We start from the raw sequence: 20,251 nt of genomic DNA on the forward strand, positions 1-20,251 counted from the left end.
CTTATGAAAATCCACTATATATTTTGAAGTTACTCCCTATTTTTATTAATCAATCTTTGGGTAAAGATGTTTGGGTTCCTGTTTTTCCTTTCTGTTGCACTTATTTCTCCAAATGTTCCTTCGAAGGTGTATCCACAAAGCCACTGACTCTCAGCACACAGTTGTATTCATCTACCTTCCACATAATTGGTGCTGAAAAAAAGGGCCTTTTGAGATTCTCATTAAACATCCATTCAAATGTTTACTGGCACTGACCAAAGGTTTTAATCTTGATGATAACTCATGGTCTGCCTGATATTTGATTTGATGTTTGATATCTTTCCTTACCTGTATTTCTACTCTGTATCGGACATGAATTATTGACAAATAAAGTCAGTCTGTCACATTTACTAAATTCAGATCTGCAACCACTGCCTCTAAAAACCCCCAGTGCTTTCAGTCTTATGACCAATAAAAATAAATCGCCCATTAACCATTTATATCACAGTTTCCCAAACTGTGATCTGTCGCGAGCAGGTTGGTCACATAGTGTTGCTTCTGTTTATTTCCAGCTGTCAAAGTCACATGAGAAGCTAACTAAAATACATTAATCACTCCTCTAATATTTCTTTTTCATGTGAAAGATTGTACATCCCGGCAGTAAGGACAGCAATCAGAAACAGGAGGAGATTTATATGAGCTGAACAATTGCTAATGAGAGTGGTGGTCTCTACTAAGATGTGGTCTAAACTAAACCCCCCTGATTCAGATCATGCAAATGTGACTGTAAATCATCTCCTGCTGACATTATAATATATGGGATGCCCCCAAAAATTCAATTCACTGAAACTGAGGGGAAAAAATATACAAAATTTAGAAAGTTATAAGCAGAATATGGCAAATGCCAGATGAGGTGTGAGAGAATGAATGCCATATGTTATATGTTCCACATGCTTTTCTATGCTAACTTTTTATTACAGGACTATACATTTATGTATTGTTCACAGCTTTTTAAATGTTATATCTTTTCTCCTATAAGACTCTCACATGAGTACGAATGACTCACCTGAGTAAGGCTCACAGGATACAGCCCTTTAGTACATCTGGCCCTCTTCCTATCTTCATTAATGCCACCATCCGTGTCTTTTTTCAATTACTAGTCTCTTTAAAAGAGTACATAGCAGCAACAGCCGAGGTGATATAATGAATAATTACGATCTGTTTGGAAAGATATTCTCCAGTACCGAAGAAAGAAAGAAAAAAAGTCTCTCAAACATCTAAATCAAATTTTATATGCCCCACATTCCTGTTATGCCTGCTATCCAAGGATTTCAAATTGTTTCTCAAACATAAATGTTTGCAATAACTTTGAGGTAAGTATTACTATTCTCATTTAACACAGGAGGAGTCTGAGGGTGGGCAGGGACACTGGAACAATTTTTATAGTGAGGGTGGAAAAAGCCATTGAAAAACCTGTAAATCCTGTCTATGATGGAAGCCATACATTCAGTTGCTATTAGTAGTCCAAGCCGGGGGTGCTGATGCACTCACAGCAACCCTACTTCCAGCAACCCTGAAGGTGAGGGAAAACAAGGGTTACAGTTGCCTAAATGATTAACCCAGATCACAAGAGGTTGACTGCATTAGGGATCCCCCTCCCCGCAGAAACTCCCAACCTTGCTATCAGCTGTCCTGGTGTGAAGACACACCTCTTTTGACTTTGGCAGCTGTTTTCACCACCCTGCCGATTAGACTTGTTCTTACCAAGTTTCACTGACACAAAGCAGAAAATAGCTGCCACAGCCAGGCTGCACTCGTCCTCCCAGTATTGCTAACATTGATGCAGCTCAGCTGGTGAGAGCAGTGGTGGGAGTTTGTGGTAAAAACTCCCTAGTTTAGACAAGTCTGGAAGGCAATAGCAAAGCTGGGAATAAAAATGAAATTTCCTGAGTTCCTGTTTTGAGGCTGAACAGTAGAAACTCCTTCCTCTCTCCCAACTATATCCAGACAATATTTAAAACAATTATTTATTAAATGCATCACATAGAATATTTGGCCGCAGCAAGAAAAGAAAAGAAAAGCAAACACTGATACATAGCAGGATATAGTACAAAGTGGAGATTATTAGGACCCTGTCTGAAGAGGGAATCCAGAAGGATTGTAACTGTGCACAGTTTGGCCTTGCATTACAAAAATACTACGAATAGGAAAAGGTACAGAGGGGAAGAAAAAGGGATGAGACAGTGTTGTGTTAATTATGGAAAGAGGTGAGGAAAAATAGTTTTAATGCACTACAAAAGATCAGGATATTGTTATATTGGAAAGTGTTAGTGGCTGCCTTCAAGAGTGTATTTGATCTATGGGAAATCACAGACCTTATTAGAACAGATGGGCATGCTAGCCACCCTTCATTCAGGCTAAAGGGAAGAAGCAATTAAGTTCCTTTATGGAGTAAAATAGCTGGAGAGAAAGAAAGCCACCACCCAAGGTACTAGGCTGTATGCAGAGCCAAGAGGTTTCCCTGGTGCATTTCTCAAATGTAGCCACCATGGCCTATGTGGCCACCAGGGGATTTTCTTGCAGCCACAGCCTCCTGGGTGGTGATTGGGGGCCAAAGCAGTGGCCCCTCCCCCAGAACTCCCACCAGGAGTTGGGCCCTACCCTCCTCTGGAGACACAAACGCTGAGGAGCAAGCAGTCACTGAATTCCCCACCTTCCCAGAGGCAGTGGGATCAGACTTCAGCCCTGGGATGGCGGGCAGCAGTCCCCAGCAGCAGGTCTCCAACCCCCAGCTGCAGGGCACTGGGCTCCATCCCCCAGGCTCATCTCCCTCCATCATCCCTGGCCCCTGCTGCCTCACCACCACCTCCCTATCCAGGGCTTAATTTGTCCCCAGGCTTACTGGGGCTAAGTAAATCTGCTGTGAAAAGTGACATTTGTATGTTAATATCACTTTTCACAGCAGCAGACTTACTAGCCAGCAAATCTTAAAAAAAAAAAAGGCAAAAGCAGCAAAAGAAACAATAACAAAAAAAGACAAGATCGTGCAAAGCACCTTATCTGTGTTCTATTCTGTTTAGGTCTAGTAAAGAATAGAGACAACTGTACATTATTTTCATTACTGAGTCAGAAAAAACCCAACATAAATAAATTACAATGATTTGGACATGTGTATGTTCATATTTATTTGTTTTTCCTAAAGCTAATAAGTATTTTAGGAAAATTGTCAGAGCGGCCACCAGCAAGAGTTGGTGGCCACACTCTGAGGTCACCAAAACATTTGTTGTGAGAACCCCTGGGCTAGGGCATTGGCTGATTGGAACTGCGTGTGTCAGAGGCAGAAAGACAGAACATACAAACATAAGAACGGCCATACTGGGTCCGACCAATGGTCAGTCTAGCCCAGTATCCTGTCTTCTGACAGTGGCCAATCCAGCTGCCCCAGAGGGAACGAACAGAACAGGTAATCATCAAGTGATCCATCCCGTCGCTCATTCCCAGCTTCTGGCAAACAGAAACTAGAGACGCCATCCCTGCCCATCCTGGCTAATAGCCATTGATGCAGTCAGGGAAGCAGTCATAAGTGGGGCCCTGTGAGGGAGCAGAGATAGAGCTCTGTGGGTTGGGTGACCAGATGTCCCGATTTTATAGGGACAGTCCCGATTTTTGGGTCTTTTTCTTATATAGACTCCTATTACCCCCCACCCCGTCCCGATTTTTCACATTTGCTGTCTGGTCACCCTATCTGTAGGGCACAGGACTGACTAGAAACCCAGCTTGGAAATTGTGAGTAAGGAAACTGCCTGCTGTTGTTTGTTCCTACTGTGTTCAGGGAAAAAGAAGTTTGTGCACATTCTTTGTAAATAAACAGAATTGCACAACAAAATACCTGACACAGATCAATTTCTCCTCCTAACGGTATAAGCAGGCAAGGCTTCAACAAGCAACAATATTACTGATGTGTCAAAGAGTCCTGTGGTACCTTATAGACTAACAGACGTATTGGAGCATGAGCTTTCGTGGGTGAACATCCACTTCATCGGATCCGACAAAGTGAGTATTCACCCACGAAAGCTCATGCTCCAATACGTCTGTTAGTCTATAAGGTGCCACAGAACTCTTTGCTGCTTTTACAGATCTAGACTAACACGGCTTCCCCTCTGATAATTGATATGTGTGTCATTCTGAGGGGTATCAGGAAGGTAGAAATCACAAATGTGCTTGAGAGGCAATCAGGTAAAAATAAAAAGATGCATGGGTTCACTAAGAAGTACAGCTCCCACCTCAGCTGCCCCCAGGCAGCTGTGGGGCTGTAGAAGGACCCCACAAAGAACTGCCATAGAAAGAAGAACCAAACTGAAGCTCCTGCTTCTATTTCACTTACTGTCTGTGACTGACTAGGTGAGGGGAAGAAGGACCCAGGAAAAGGGGATAGGGAATCAGAGTGCCATTACTACATAGCAGGGGGCAGGGAAGGAACTAGTTGTCAGTTCCTTTGAACTCTACTATCCTAACATACATAAGAACATAAGAATGGCCATACTGGGTCAGACCAAAGGTCCATCCAGCCCAGTATCCTGCCTACCGACCGTGACCAATGCCATTCCTCTAGCCCCTTCACTCCTGCTTCCACTGTGGCCCCTTTTGGAGCCAGCCATGGAAGCAACACACCTGTGAACACACATGCTCTCTCTCCACAGTTAAGCAGATATGGGGCAGGGCCATTCACCTAGGCCAGGGGTCGGCAACCTTTCAGAAGTGGTGTGCCGAGTCTTCATTTATTCACTCTAACTTAAGATTTCGCGTGCCAGTCATATGTTTTAACATTTTTAGAAGGTCTTTCTATAAGTCTATAATATATAACAAAACTATTGTTGTATGTAAAGTAAATATGGTTTTTAAAATATTTAAGAAGCTTCATTTAAAATTAAATTAAAATGCAGAGTCCCCCGGACTGGGGGCCAGGACCCGGGCAGTGTGAGTGCCACTGAAAATCAGCTCGCGTGCCGCCTTCGGCACACGTGCCATAGGCTGCCTACCCCTGACCTAGGCATACTCGTCAGCTCCACTAAGCCACCATTAGAACAGTTAAGTGGAGCTTTCAAAGGGAACAGCCACTAAGGGAAGGAGACAAGAGTGGCGGTGAAGGAGATGGAAGCCACTGGAAAAAAGGGAGACAGGATAGTGGCAGGTGTAGTAGGAAGCAGCTACCAAGGGATGGGTTGAGTTTTGGTGGTGGTAATAGAGGAGGAGGTGGATGAAGAGGTAGCCATCAGGGAAAAGGGGCTATGTTTGTGGTTTTTGTGGAGGTGGGGAGATGAGCATGAGAAATGAGTCATGAAAGCTTTTTAGGGGAAAACCACTTTGAATTTGTGCCTGGGGCTTATTCACATTTGCTCTGTCCTGGGGCAGGCCAAACTGTCTAGAGCAAATACAACATACCTGGGACCAAGCAGTAAAGGGATTTTTGTGAACCTCTGTGACCAAAGGATGAAGGTTGTGTGGACCTAGAGAGAGAGCTGTGGCTTATGGGAGGATCCAGTCAAGGGATGAAAGAGTGATTTTGGTTCTGTTCCACTTTCCTTATCACAGAGGGAAAGGACTTTTTTGGAGAGAGGCTAAAAATCTCTGAAAGCCACATGGAGGCTGCCAACTGGAGGGGACAATGAGGCAAAGCTATGCTGTGAGCATGAGGAGTAAGTGGTGTCTTTGTCAGAGTGCTCAAATTTGTAAATTTTTATCAGAACTTTTCAAGTCATATGCAAATAATGCACATGCATTAAACTCCATGACTTTTTATCTACCTTGACAAAACACTGAGTAAACAGTGTATCAATACACTTTTAATTTAAAAACCTCAAGTTTAGGGTTGAAAGAATAACTTTTTTGATCGGTTGGTTGAGAGGCTGAACCAAAAAAAAAAAAAAAAAAAAAGAAAGAAAGAAAAGAACAGGGGAGGGGCGGGGGAAATTGAATATGACCTGAACTGAAAGTTCCATTTAGTTTTCAGGATATTTTTAAGCTTTTTTTTTTTTTGAAAAATCAATAAAATTCAAAATGAAAACTTGTTTAAGATCAAAACCTTTCATTTTGAAAATGTTGACATGAAACATTTCAATTTTTTCAGACTTTTTTCCCATTTTTTTTATTCACACAATTTGACAAAATTGACCTAAATCTGCTAATTGTTTTGGTTGACCCAAATCTTCATTTTTCAGTTAAAAAAAAAAAGTGTTGCACAAAAGATTTTGATTGGCTCTACTCTACTCAAGTTATTTCAAACCTGATGCTTAAGCTGTGGTCATGGGCAATGAGTGATTTGTAGAGAAGACTTGGCTGGTCAGATGGGGCTAACTCTTTTCCTTGTTTCCAGATGCTAAATCACTTTTTTTTTAATGAATATACATGAAATATTTTCCCAATATTAAAAATACACGTAAGCAAATGTAGTTGCCACAGGGATGTTATGTGATTGTGCCTGGTAAGCAGGGCCAGCTCCAGACCCCAGCGCGCCAAGCGCGCGCTTGGGGCGGCATTTTGCCGGGAGGGCGGCAGGCGGCTCCGGCGGACCTTCCGCAGTCATGCCTGCGGGAGGTCCACTGGTCCTGCGGCTCTGGTGGACCCTCCACAGGCACGTCTGCAGGAGGTCCCCCAGAACCACGGGACCGGTGACCGCCAGCGCACCCCCCGCGGCGTGCCGCCATGCTTGGGGCGGCCAAATTCCTAGATCCGCCCCTGCTGGTAAGGGTAGTACTTTACATGAGTGTGAATGGAGGGGGAGGAATCCGTGAAATAATTGCTGTATTAAGATGTGATCTAAGCTATGAAAGCTAAAAATGCTTGCACCTAGCCTTCTGTATATCACATATATGGCTTAACAACAAATTGGCCTTTAAATAATCCTGAGTTTGTTCTGCTCACCTGTAAAGTCCAAATGTGATCAAAACTCAGTTATACAGTCCTGCATTCCATCAAGCTACTTTGGAGAATTATCAGGGAACTATAGCCTAAACATGAAATTTTATGAGCAATCAGGGAACACCATCTGTAATGTTCTGCTCAAAGTGTACCATTAAAAAAATGCTGAGAAGGAAGTTCTCCATTCTGACTTCCAGTATTCAAAAATATACAGTAAACGCAGATGCCAAAATATGTATTTAATGAATCATGCAATTTTATTGCCCACATATAAAAAGGAATATGAAATTGAAGGATATGAGAAGCCAGAATTTTGAACAGATGTCCCAAAATACCTTTTGTATTTGACAGCACTTCAAATCTTCCCAGTGTTTTTTTTACTCTCCAATAACTTATTTTTCTTCTTTGTATTATTGAAGTTATTACCATCTGAGATATGCTACCTAGCAAATATATACATTCTCATCTTCTCAAGGGTTAACAAATAGAAAAGGAAAAAATTAATAATGGGGAGGGGGTTGGTATGTGCAGCATGGATGGTCTTGAAAAGCTAAAGTAAGAATCTCATTTAATTAAAAAAAATGTTCAAGTCAGTTCTTGTTTTCTCGGAAGCAGTTCCCTCATCCTCAGCCAAGTCATCTTCATTTTGCCTAATGCCAAACTCACACAAATGCCAAAAAGGAGCAGAGGGGAAAGAGAAAAAAAAAGTCTGATGAAAGAAACAAGTCCACTAATGTGTGTTTATATATGGTCTCCACTCTGCCAACCTGGTGTTTTGAGGATGTTTTTGTATCACAAGCATGGAGCTAGAAAAATGTTAGTTTTTAATTCAGTTGCCTTTGAAAAGATATGAGTTTAAATAACAACAACAAGCCCCATTTAATACATTCTCTGATGGCTGGGTGGATTCATAAATAAGGGTCCAATGGGCAAATTAACTGAAGGCCCCCAATGTGAGATTTGGGGAGGGGATGAGCTGGAGTGGTTTAATAGGCAGGTGGGAATATAGAATCCTGAGGTTGCTCAAGAGATAAGTAGGACTAGCACAGATTAGAACCACTGCTGTCCTTCCTTTCACTTCTCCCATCTGTCATAGAGATTGCTTCACCAGCCTTCCCTCTTCACTTTCCAAAGACCAGTGTCTTCAGTTATGTTTCTTACACAGTAAGAGAAAACCTGTATTTTCAGCCTGAATTAATTTAAAATTTAAAAGTAAGGAAAACGAGAAAGAACAAAAGTAAAGTCTGCGCAAGCAGCAGCTGACATGAACTACCTCAAAGCAAATCCCTCACCCCCATTGAACCAGGGCCTAGCAAAACTCCTTCCATTTAAAGCTGTACTACACAGAAAATTAGATTCATCCTGTCACAGTTTCAGAGTATCTGCACTTACATTCCCTCTCCATGGTTCAAGGGCACACTGTTAAAGATTTCTGGCTCCCAGCCATCACATCTTTTAGGTAAATATCCGCATCTTACTCACTTCTGACCAGGGAATTTAAGGCTGCAAAGCTCCCTATTGTGATATACCCAGCAACCCAGACTGCCTAAACAGGCCAGTGCTTGTGCTATTTTTTCTCTCTGAAGGCTATGACCAGTGTATTGCCTGGTTACAAGTCACCACACAACTCCTCCTAAGCAAGCACATTTATTCTTCAGCTAAAAGCGTTACAGAAAACCAAAAAGTTCCTATACACGTGCTAAAAGCTTACCAGAGATCACCCATAAATCTCTGTATGGCCCTCGTAGGTCAAACCTTTCCAAATTTCAGCCAGGATTGGGGCCTCCCCTTGGACAGAAGGTCCTGTTTATTTGCTGGATCAGAAAGAAGGGCCTGAGTCAGTTTAAACTCAGGCTATTTAACCAACCCTTTCTTCATCTGGCCTCTGGAGTATCCAGTTTATGTGAGCTTCCCCAGGAAGTGGTACCTCTTGTGAGTGAGGGGGGTTACAACCTGGCTGATTTGCCTTCATCACCACCCACTGTTTTTAGTTCAGTGAGGAGCAGTGGTAACCCTTCTCCATGGAGTAGAACACAATCTTCCATAAACCATTCATTTAAAACAATGGCTCCAAGGTCCATATCTGTTGCACATCCATCTACTTAAGTCTTACAGTGATGTAACCACATGCATCATGTTTCAGAATGATCTCATTGTGCATCTGTGCTTCTCTCTCCTCAGGAATGTCTCCCACCCCCTATGCCTGAACCTATTGTCCTCTGTTCTGGACACCTCCTTAACTGCATAAATCCCCCTTCTCTATGCCTCTGACCATAGGCAGTGGGTAGAAGAAGAAGCCAGGATACAGCAGCACCTCAATCTGGAGGCATGCCGGCTCACTGCCTTTGGGGTGCCGCCACCAAAAGGGCACCTGAGCCATAGCCCCACCTGCACTCCATCCCAAAGCCTTGCTCCCACTCATCCTTTTGCCCCATGGCCCCACCCGCACTGGTCCTCTTCCTGTCCCCACTCCACCTATTCCCCCTGAGGTCCTGTCCTTGCTCCACCTCTTCCCCCCCCAGGATCCCCCCGCTTGCCATTCATGCCTCTCTGCCCCTTCCCCTGAGGGCCCCCACCATCTGCTGATGAGCGGCGGATGGGGGGGGCCTCAGGGGAAGCGGCGAAGAGGCATGAATGGTGGGGAGGGGAGGGGGCCAAGTAGGGGGCAGGTCCTTGGGTGGAGAAGGAGGTGGGGCTGCAGTCCAGGCACTGGTGGTCCCTCCCACTTCTAGGGAGCTTCCGGCGTTCATGCCTAGCCTCCCCAGTGCAGGAGTCACACGCCACCCAGGCCTGTGACTGCCTCACATTTCCCTACTGAAATGTTGGTGCAAGGAAAAGAGAAATCTTCCCCCCTTCTCACCTGAAGCATTGTGGGAGGTTTTGCAATACTGCCAGCCTCTTGTGCAAGGTGCTGATGAGGTGTTTATAAAGTACACTTCCAACTGGGATACATATCTTAAACCTTACACAAGGCAGCATGAGGAGACAGGTTTGCTGGGGAGGGAGAGACTAGGGATGGGAGGTGTTGGGGAGCAGAGGCTGGTGGTGGGACTTGAAGGTGAGGAGCTCTGGTGAGAGGGAGGCAAAGACTGAGGAAGAACAGATGAGTGGGAAGGAGATGGTAGGTCTGGGAAAAGGCAGCTGAGACTGAGGACTTTGGGGAAGCTTGCAGATACAAAGACAGAGAGAACTGGAAAGACAGTAGAGGATTCTGGGAGAAGCAGCACAAACAGGAAGGACAATTTAACCTGAAAGACAGAAACAGAATGTCTGGTTGAAAGAAGGGAAGATTTGCTTCTGGGAGCCTCATGAAGTGACCCTCAACTTTCTGGGCAAAAATTACTCAACTGCATATCATTATGCCTGAGAAATTTCATGTTAGTTTGGCAAATATAGGGGGAGGGGTCAAAATTGGACTTACTTCATCCATAACAGTGGTGGTATCTTGGCTCTCTCCATAAGTAACCTTTTTTATTGTACTGAACACCACTCAATATTTTGTTAACCATTGTTTTCGTTTCCGCAACTCTGAATTTCTTTTATATTAAAGGGGCCATGTGATTTATTATCACTGTTTATGCTCATTATTCCTATGAGTCACTGAGATACTGCCCAAGGCAATTTACTGTATGTCTGTTACAGCCTGCAAATAGGGATTTGATACATGCTCCTGTTTAGACATTGAGTAAACCCAGCAGAGTTGTGCTTAATAAATCTTATGTTGTTCTGTCAAAAGAAGTTACTTATTACTAATGAGATGTGCCGTGTTATTCAAAATGCCCAAATAAGAGTATATTTTCCAGGCATGCATGCCCTGGGCCACCAGTCTGACAAACATTTGAGGAGGCAACATGCTATCCAAAGAGACAGTGATGAACAGAGACTAGCCACATGCATCAATCGGTTCATACTATTGCTCCCATGTACTAAAATATTGGTCATGCTGTACTCATGTATCAGGAATGGATCTGGCTCTCAGTCCGAAAGAACAGTCACAATGTTATGTAAGCTAGATTGCTGCAGGACACTGCTGAATGAAGCCCCACAGGTCTCAGCCTATGGATTTAAGTGCTGGCCTCTCTGTAAGGCCACAGTGCTAGAAGCAGAGTTTTGCTCTTTTACCACAATGCTACAGCTCCCCAAGTGGCACCTGAAACTTCTGACTCCTCCAGTGGGAGTTAAAATGAAGAAGGTGAGTTAATGCTGAACCTGTCATGACAGTCTGCATGTAGATTGTCTGTTCCCTAGTTCCAACTCCTTTTCTGCTGGAGTATGTCCTTGAATTCACACAGAATTCTGTTCACACGTTATTGACACAGAGGACTCCCCAGAAGCTCCATAGCAAGGGAGGGAGCATAGTGGCCTTGGCTCTCTACATGTCTCCCAATGCCATAGCCGAAATCTGTCTGTCAAAGAGAGTGAGTGGTATCTGATTCAGGCAGTTGGTCTCAGGGCTGCGTGGGGAGTAAAGTAACACTCCTTACAAATAAGTGTGGCAGAATCAGCCTTTTTGTGATTAACAGAAATGTGCTTCCTTCTTCTCCACACAACTTGTTTACTTCAGTGTGCTTATTTTGATATTAGGACATTTACATACTATTTTAAGACTATGTAGCACTATACCTGTAGATATTTATACACTTAACAATGTTTCATTATATTGTATTTTATTTTAAAGTACTTCCTTATAAAAGTCATATAGAATTTAGTAGAACTACATCTCTGCTAGGACAGCTAAAAAAAATTCTTGACAAACGGAAATTCTCTCTATTCATTTCTATAAATCTCTAGATTCATTTCGTATTGAATCAATCCTTATTTATTAAATGTGACTTTCTCACACAAGTTTGTAGTTTAAGTTTTCCCTTCCTTCCTCTGTTTTCTGACTGCTTACAAACCAGTGGAATATGTCTCCATATGATTGCTATATTATGATTATATTATAAAATTAATAAAGAGTTAATTTTACATTTAAAAAGACATCATTCTGGTAGTATGTGACTATCTTAAGTTTTCTTTCTTCACCATATCAATAACTAAAGTCAAGCCATTCAGTAATCAGAAATGGTTGGCATTTCACTTGGTGTCATTGTTAGGTAGAAGCAAAATAATGATATTTTTGTAATACATTCAACATAAGGCTTACAATTTAATAGCCAATATTTTGTCTTTAAGTGGCTTTATAATGGAAAAAACATGTTTAAGGCTCAAAAAAGGGAAATATAATGATGTTGTAACTACCTTGGTATTCCCCAGACACAAGAAGGAGTTCTTTTTAGACTGCAGGCAGAAAAAGCAGTCTGGTGTTGCTGGGCAGAACATAAATACTAGTGAGAAAAGGAGCAAGGAACAGGTTGTGCCTGTTTGTTGCTTCTTTTCTTGTTCCCAAATAAATGAATGTTAATTGAAAAGGAGTGTGGCTACATATTTTATGGTACTTTGGGTACATGCTCTGAAATCTCAGGAGGACTGTTTTAAATTCAAGCTAATGCTTGAATTACTATACTTAATTAGCATTGCTGTAGTTGATTTCACTTTTTCCTGTTAAAGAAGAATGTTACAGTTTTGCTGTTTTAAAATGTTAAAATATATGATGGAGGTGAAGAAATGATTTGGTAGCCGAATGACTTCCCGGCAGGAGAGAATATAACAGGATGGCATTTTACTAATTAAGAAGAGTGATGGACTAGCCAGATGGGAAGAATACATACTGGAATTGAAAAAACAAAAAACAAAACAATGTAGAAAAATCCTATCAAGGATGGTGAAGAGTATGTAGCCACTTGAGACACACTGGTAAAAAAAGGCAATTTACTAGAATAAAAGAAACCTATGGATGCTGGATTGTAACCAAATAAAAGTGCTGATGTCACATGGTAAATAAGAGAAACCACAGACCATTGGTGTAAGCATAGAATTGAGAGGTAGAAACTCCTGTGCTCCAACTCCAATTCTACCAAGACTTGCAGTGTGGCCTTTGGCAAATTACTTAGCCTCTCTGTGCTTCAATTTCTTATTTGTAAAGTTGGAATACTTAGCTTGGTCAGGTATTCTGAGAATTAACTAATGTCTGTGAAGTACTATATAACTGCTACAAAGTATTATTAATCAGTACTTAGATGATAGTGCCTCTTTTAAGACTGACTGTAGCAGACTAGTGTTGGTAGCACAGGCAACAATTAAACAAATTGTTTCCTCTCCTGAAAAGTTTCCAGTCATTGATTGTAGCTAACCGTTGATCTGTTCCTGATATGCTACAGAAGCTTTGTCAGTGTGGCTCCACTGCAAGGTGCGCATGTGGAATGGGAGAAGCACCAGAGACCCAGAATTTCCATGCAGATAACCCCACCTCCCCACTGATCCTGCAGGATGTGTGTAGGTTCATGGGGATTTACCAGATCTTGCAAGCAGGGCCCACAGCCATGTGTGTAAATCCCTGGCCTCCAATGGAAAGAATGAGAATTTCTCAATGAGAGCAACCAGTTGATAGTTTCTGCCTCTTTAGTCTCCTCTTTGAATTTTCCTACAGTAGGGTATGATCAGGCACAAACTCATGACTTGCTACTCTTCTCTCATCCTATCCCATTGCACTTTTCACCTCATAGTCATCCTATGTTTTCATCACTACTTCCTTACTACTATACTTTTGGTCTTTCCTGCCATTATCCCTACTCTGGTACATTGCTTTCATCTAGGCTCCTTTGACCTGCTCTTCCACCTGCAACATAGGCTGCAATTCAGTAAGTCTGTGTTGCTAGGCTCTACCTCTACAGCTCTGCCTGCCCTTCTCAGACCAGGAGACGTGGTGGACATGTAGTTTATAACTGCTGTGTAGGTAGAGGGCTATTGGGAAGTGTGCAGCAATACTGGCCAAACCAGGATAACCTGGACTGTATTTTCTAATGGTCTCAGCATGGTATCACTAGAATAAATGTGAGAGCATGCCAGTTAGCACATATACTGCTACTCACACATTGAATGAGCTATAGCTGTGGACACAGCTAAAGGGAATCAGCAGTTAATATGGCTACAGCCCCATTAAATAGCTCTATCATGACAGCTCTGTGATGCAAGTCAAAATGCTCTTACATTTCTTGCTTACAGAGAGCCAACAATGAATGGGTACAATACTGAAGGAACAGGTGTGTTTTCACTTGGAGAAAGCAGCAAGGGATATGAAAATGACTTAGCAGCTGGTGAATAAGAAGACTGAAGTTGTGCCAGACGAAGTGTGTGCATGTTTTTTGTGCTTGTTTCCCCCACCCCTACTAATTATGCAAAATCTCTAATTCCATTGACCATATTGTTCTCTTCCTTCTTCATCTAAAGAATAAATACAAGTTGTGTGATAACTTTCAGGAAGTTAAAATTATTACCAATGACTTCTTGTGTGAATAAGAGCTGGGAAACCAGCCTGATGAATTATTTTGCCATTCTTTATAACACTTGCAAGTACAGCTATGGAAAGACAGTGGCTTTGGTTTGCAAGGTGTTAGTCTGTATTGTTTCATCTAGCTTAGTTCTTACAGAGGTTTGGATTCAAATGAACACAAAATGTCAAAGCAAAATCACCAACTAGCATATAGCTTCAAACACAACTGATAATTCTCTATACCTCGAGGAAGGAAGGAGATCAGCCCTAAATCCATCCCATGGTTGTTCAAAATTCAGCTTCTTTCACCTGAAACTTCTTTTGAAAGTACATGGATCTCAGCAAACATTAAGGCAAACCTGGGGAGAGGTACAGGCTTTTGCTGAAAACAAGTGAATTTCACCTGGCTCTGAGCTTTGTTACAGAAGTTTCACAAAGCTCTCATGCAGGGCCCTACCTAGTTCTCTGGGTAATTTAGAGCAGCCTCGGGACTGCTGTAATTCACTCTGCTTTCATAGTCCTGGGAAGCTGAGAATAGCCATTCTGCAGTCTACTCTAGCAACACTCCATATCCATTGTCTATGCCAGTGATGACAAGAGGGTTGATATACAGCTCTAATAATTAGTTTTACAGAGGGGGCTATTTCCATCCACTTTACCCTGTCAGAATAGAATAAAAGGGCCTTAATATAATTCATGAACTGGCCCATTGACTAGTTTGGTAACATTGAATTGAAAGTGTTTCAAATAAATGCTAAAATAAGAATATAAAGGCTTTATAGCAGCTACAGCCAAGACAGAATATGTTTTTGCTTTTTGAATTTGGGATACAAATGAATCTGTCTATACAATTAGCATTTTGTCAGTTATAGCGTTTTCCCTGTATTAATTAAAATGTGTCTGTCACACATGTAACTCCACTAGCAGTTGCATGTATTCAGTATACAGACCAAATTCTGATCTTACTACAGACAGTATCTATAGATACTGGGGTAAATTCTGCTCACCTGCATTGGGCTGAGGGACGGCTGGATGCAGTTGATACACGTATGGTTTCCCTGCATAGGGGCTGGGGGCAAGATTTCTGGAACCCATCAATTCTCTGGGAGCCATGAGGTGTTTTCTATTGGGCCTTCCTATGCCCTAATGAGAAGGGAGGAGAAGCTAGAGTTAGCAGGCTGAGGTCAGGAGGAACTATGCAGATTATTGCAATCAATGGGGAGAATTTCTTTCCTTGCAGACCCTACAGCTACTGCAGCTGACTAATCTAGCAGCCAAATATTCAGTAAGGGTATGCTACACTACGAAATTAGGTCAATTTTATAGAAGTCAATTTTTTAGAAATTGATTTTATACAGTCCATTGCATGTGTCCCCACTACGCGCATTAAGTTGGAGTGCATCCACATTACCGAGGCTAGTGTTGACTTTCAGAGCATTGCACTGTGGTAGCTATCCCACAGTTTCTGCAGTCTCTGCTGCCCATTGGAATTCTGGGTTGAGCTCCCAATGCCTGATGGGGCAAAAATATTGTTGCGGGTGATTTTGGGTACATGTCATCAGGCCCCCCCCTCCCTCCATGAAAGGAAAGGCAAACAATTGTTTCTTGCCTTTTTTCCTAGGTTACCCATGCAGACGACATACCACGACAAGCATAGAGCCCACTCAACTCACCGTATGTCTCCTGGGTGCTGCTGGCAGACGCGGTACTGCATTGCTACACAGCAGCAGCTCCTTGCCTTCGTGGCAGCAGATGGTGCAGTATGACTGCTAGCTGTCATCTCCTGGGTGCTCCTGGCCAACCTCAGTGAGGTCAGTCAGGAGCACCTGGACATAAATGGGAGTGACTCTAGGTCATTCTCTTTAAGTTTTGTCTCATGGAGATTCAGTCCTGCCTGGAATACATGCGAGCTGGAGGCTTCTGCTTCAGGCTGCTCTCCCAGCCGACAGCACCGCGTGGGTGCACCTACCCCAGCCTGCCCCTTGCTCCCATGGCTCAAGGAGCCTGGACAGTAGTAAGGAGCAGTTCAATTATAGGCTGAGCAAGAGCAGAATGGTGGTAGAATGTGCATTTGGCTGTTTAAAAGCTCGCTGGTGCAGTTTACTGACTGTTAGACCTCAGTGAAACCAATATTCCCATCGTTATTACTGCTTGCTGTGTGCTCCACAATATCTGTGAGAGTAAGGGGGAAGACATTTAGGGTGGGGTGGGAGGTTGAGGCAAATCGCCTGGCCGCTGATTACGTGCAGCCAGATACCAGGGCGGTTAGAAGAGCACAGCAGGGTGCGCTGTGCATCAGAGAAGCTTTGAAAACCAGTTTAATGACTGGCCAGGCTACGGTGTGAAAGTTCTGTTTGTTTCTCCTTGATGAAAACCCACCCCCTTGGTTCACTCTACTTCCCTGTAAACCAACCGCCCTCCCTTCCCCCCTTCGATCACCACTTGCAGAGGCAATAGAGTCATTGTTTCAAATTCATGCATTCTTTATTAATTTGTCACACAAATGGGAGGATAACTGCCAAGGTAGCCTGGGAGGGGTGGGGGAAGAGGGACACACCGGGTGGAGTAGGGAAGGACAAGGCCACACTGCACTTCAAAAAACTTATTGAATGCCAGCTTTCTGTTGCTTGGGCAGTCCTCAGGGGTGGAGTGGAGTTCTGATAGCACAGGTTTCTCTCCCCATACAGCGATCAGATCCACTACCTCCCGTTCGGTCCATGCTGGAATTCTTTTGCGATTCTGGGACTCCATGATCACCTCTACTGATGAGATCTGCACTGTCATCTCTGAGCTTGCCACGCTGGCCAAACAGGAAATGAAATTCAAAAGTTCACGGGACTTTTCCTGTCTACCTGGCTGGTGCATTTGAGTTGAGAGTGCTGTCCAGAGTGGTCACAATGGAGCACTCTGGGATAGCTCCCAGAGGCCAATACTGTCGAATTGCGTCCACACTACCCCAAATTCGACTCAGCAAGGTAGATTTCAGTGCTAATCCTCTATTTGAGGAGGAGTACAGAAATCACTTTTAAGAGCCCTTTAAGTTGACAAAAATGGCTTTGTTGTGTGGACGGGTGCAGGGTTAAAATTGATCTAATGCTGCTAAATTCGATCTAAACTCATTGTGTAGACCAGGGCTAAGAGGGAGCCATTGCTTCTCCTGCCTACAGAGGGAGGCTGTGTGAGAGCCACTCCCCAAAATCAGCTAGAGTCAGAGGAAGTCCATAGCATTAAAAAGCCTAGTACTGTATCACAATACTCAGAAAGTTCTAGTGCCCTTAAGATGGGACAACTGAGTGTAATTAAAAGAAAATCAGAAAAGTGGCAAAAGTACTTTGTAAGGGAACTCCCCCTCTCATTAGACTCCTTAGAGAAGATAATAAGAACTAAAGGCAAACACTTGAGTCTTACAAAAGGTTATATAAGAGACCAACCATATACAGCGGCTGATTGCTTTTATAAATACTATCAGCAGCGAAGGAGCCATGAAAGTTATTTCACCATTTTCACCAATACAAGCCTTACAGAGGACAGTTGAGGATGGAAATCACCAGTCCTTCAAGAACAATCCTGAAAAGCCCTGTGCTGTGACTCAAGTTTCCCGACCCCTGCATTTTCAAAGTAATACAGATTTCTTTTTGACCATCTGCCAACATAAACAATTGCCAGTAAGCTTGATGTCTTGATTGCAGTCAAATAGAGAAAAAAAAGCAGTAAGCACTCAGATTCTAAAGAAATAGACTTTTCATGTTAAGACAGTTTTTAAAAGGACTGAGGAAATGAATGATTCAGAAGAGATACTAATACTCAGTATGTAGAGAAGTAGCATTATCTGACTTTTAGATACACCTCTACCCCAATATAACATGAATTCGGATATAACACGGTAAAGCAGTGCTTGGAGGGGGGCGGGGGGCTGCACACGCCAGTGGATCAAAGCAAGTTCGATATAACATGGTTTCACCTATAACACGGTAAGATTTTTTGGGTCCCGAGGACAGCGTTATATCGAGGTACAGGTGTATCACTATAAATGTTTAGTCTAATAACCCCCAGGAAAGTATATCCAAACCAATGAAATTAGGAAGAGTGTGTACTAGGGCTGTCAAGCAATTAAAAAAAACAATCATGATTAATCGCACTGTTAAACAATAGAATACCATTTATTTAAATATTTGTGAATGTTTTCTATATTTTTTAAATATATTGATTTCAATTACAACACAGAATAAAAAGTATACACTGCTCACTTTATTAAAAATATTTGTACTGTAAAAAAGAAATATTATTTTCAATTCACTCATACAAGTACTGTAGTGCAATCTCTATCATTAAAAGTTGAATGTACAAATGTTGACTTATGTAAAAAAATAACTGAAAACTTTAGCACCTACAAGTCCACTCAGTCCTTGTTCAGCCAATTGCTCAAACAAACAAGTTTGTTTATATTTGCAGGAGATAATGCTGCCTGCTTCTTGTTTAAAATGTCACCTGAAAGTGAGAACAGGCGTTGGCATGGCACTGTTGTAACTGGCATCGCAAGATATTTAGGTGCCAGATGTGTTAAAGATTCATATGTCCCTTCATGCGTCAACCACCATTCCAGAGGATATGCATCCATGCTGATGGGTTCTGCTCAATAACGATCCAAAACAGCAGACCGATGCATGTTCATTTTCATCATCTGAGTCCATGGGCACCAACTTCTCCTGGCGCTGGTGGGTGCTTGACCCCCGCCACCCCTGACTCCACCCCCATTCCAACCCCTTCCCCAAATCCCCGCCCCGGCCTGCCTCTTCCCCACCTCCTCCCCTGAGCGTGCCATGTTCCCGCTCCTCCCCACTCCCTCCCAGAGCGTGTAACGCCATGAAACAGCTGTTTTTTGGCAGCAAGCGCTGGGAGGAGAAGCAGGGACGCGGCACACTCAGGGGAGGAGGCAAGCGGAGGTGAGCTGGTGCAGGTGGGTGGGGCAGGGAGCTTGGCTGCTGGTGGGTGCAGAGCACCTGTCGGATTGTTTTGCATGAGAGTGTGAGAAACTGACATGCAAGTTTCAAGGTTGAGGCTACTTCTTATCTGCTGGTAGGCAGTAAACAGGATAATAAATTAGAAAGTGGGACAGAATGACAATTACCCAATGAAGTTACAACTGCTGCTTGTGTGTACCTTATTAACCAATTAGCAATTGCTTGATTGCTTGGCCTTAATTGTATATAAGAGCATGCTGGAGAGTAATAAATGACTTTGCTTTCAATCATATTGATTGTTGAGCTTTGTTCACGCACGCCTGCGCTGCAACAAGCACCCACCAATTTTTCCCCATGGGTGCTCCAGCCACGGAGCACCCATGGAGTTAGCCCCTATGTCTGAGTCAGACACCACAAGCAGAAGGTTGATTTTCTTTTTTGGTGGTTCGGGGTCTGTAGTTTCTGCTCTTTTAAGACTTCTGAAAGCATGCTCCACACCTCGTCCCTCTCAGATTTTGGATGGCACTATAGATTCTTAAGCCTTGGATCGAGTGTTGTAGCTATTTTTAGGAATCTCACACTGGTACCTTCTTTGCATTTTGTCAGATCTGCGGTGTTCGTAAATCAAACATGTGCTGCATCATCATCCGAGACTGCTATAACATGAAATATATGGCAGAATGCAGGTAAAACAGAGCAGGGAACATACAATTCTCTCCCAAGGAGTTCAGTCACAAAGTTAATTAATGCACTTTAAAAAAAAAAACCATCATCAGCATGGAAGCATGTCCTCAGGAATGGTGGCGAAAGTATGAAGGGGCATACGAAGGTTTAGCATATCTGGCACGTGAATACCTTGCAATGTAGTCTACAAAAGTGCCATGCAAACGCCTGTTCTCACTTTCAGGTGACATTGTAAATAAGAAGCAGGCAGCAGTATCTCCCATAAATGCAAACAAACTTGTTTGTCCTAGCGATTGGCAGAACAAGAAGTAGGACTGAGTGGACTTGTAGGCTCCAA

The 20,251-nt window shown here is 43.0% G+C and overlaps 1 long non-coding RNA gene across 1 annotated transcript in view; it reads right to left on the reverse strand.

Moving 5' to 3' along the window:
• LOC123343304 overlaps window positions 1-12,252 on the reverse strand; it is a 92,195-nt gene extending 79,943 nt beyond the window's left edge. Inside the window, exon 1 of the long non-coding RNA XR_006572186.1 lies at window positions 12,139-12,252. This is a non-coding gene — a long non-coding RNA (uncharacterized LOC123343304). The remainder of the gene's footprint in view (window positions 1-12,138) is intronic.
• Window positions 12,253-20,251: the final 7,999 nt, after the last annotated feature.

The sequence above is a fragment of the Mauremys mutica genome, chromosome 10, assembly GCF_020497125.1.
Source record: "Mauremys mutica isolate MM-2020 ecotype Southern chromosome 10, ASM2049712v1, whole genome shotgun sequence".
NCBI lineage: Eukaryota > Metazoa > Chordata > Testudines > Geoemydidae > Mauremys > Mauremys mutica.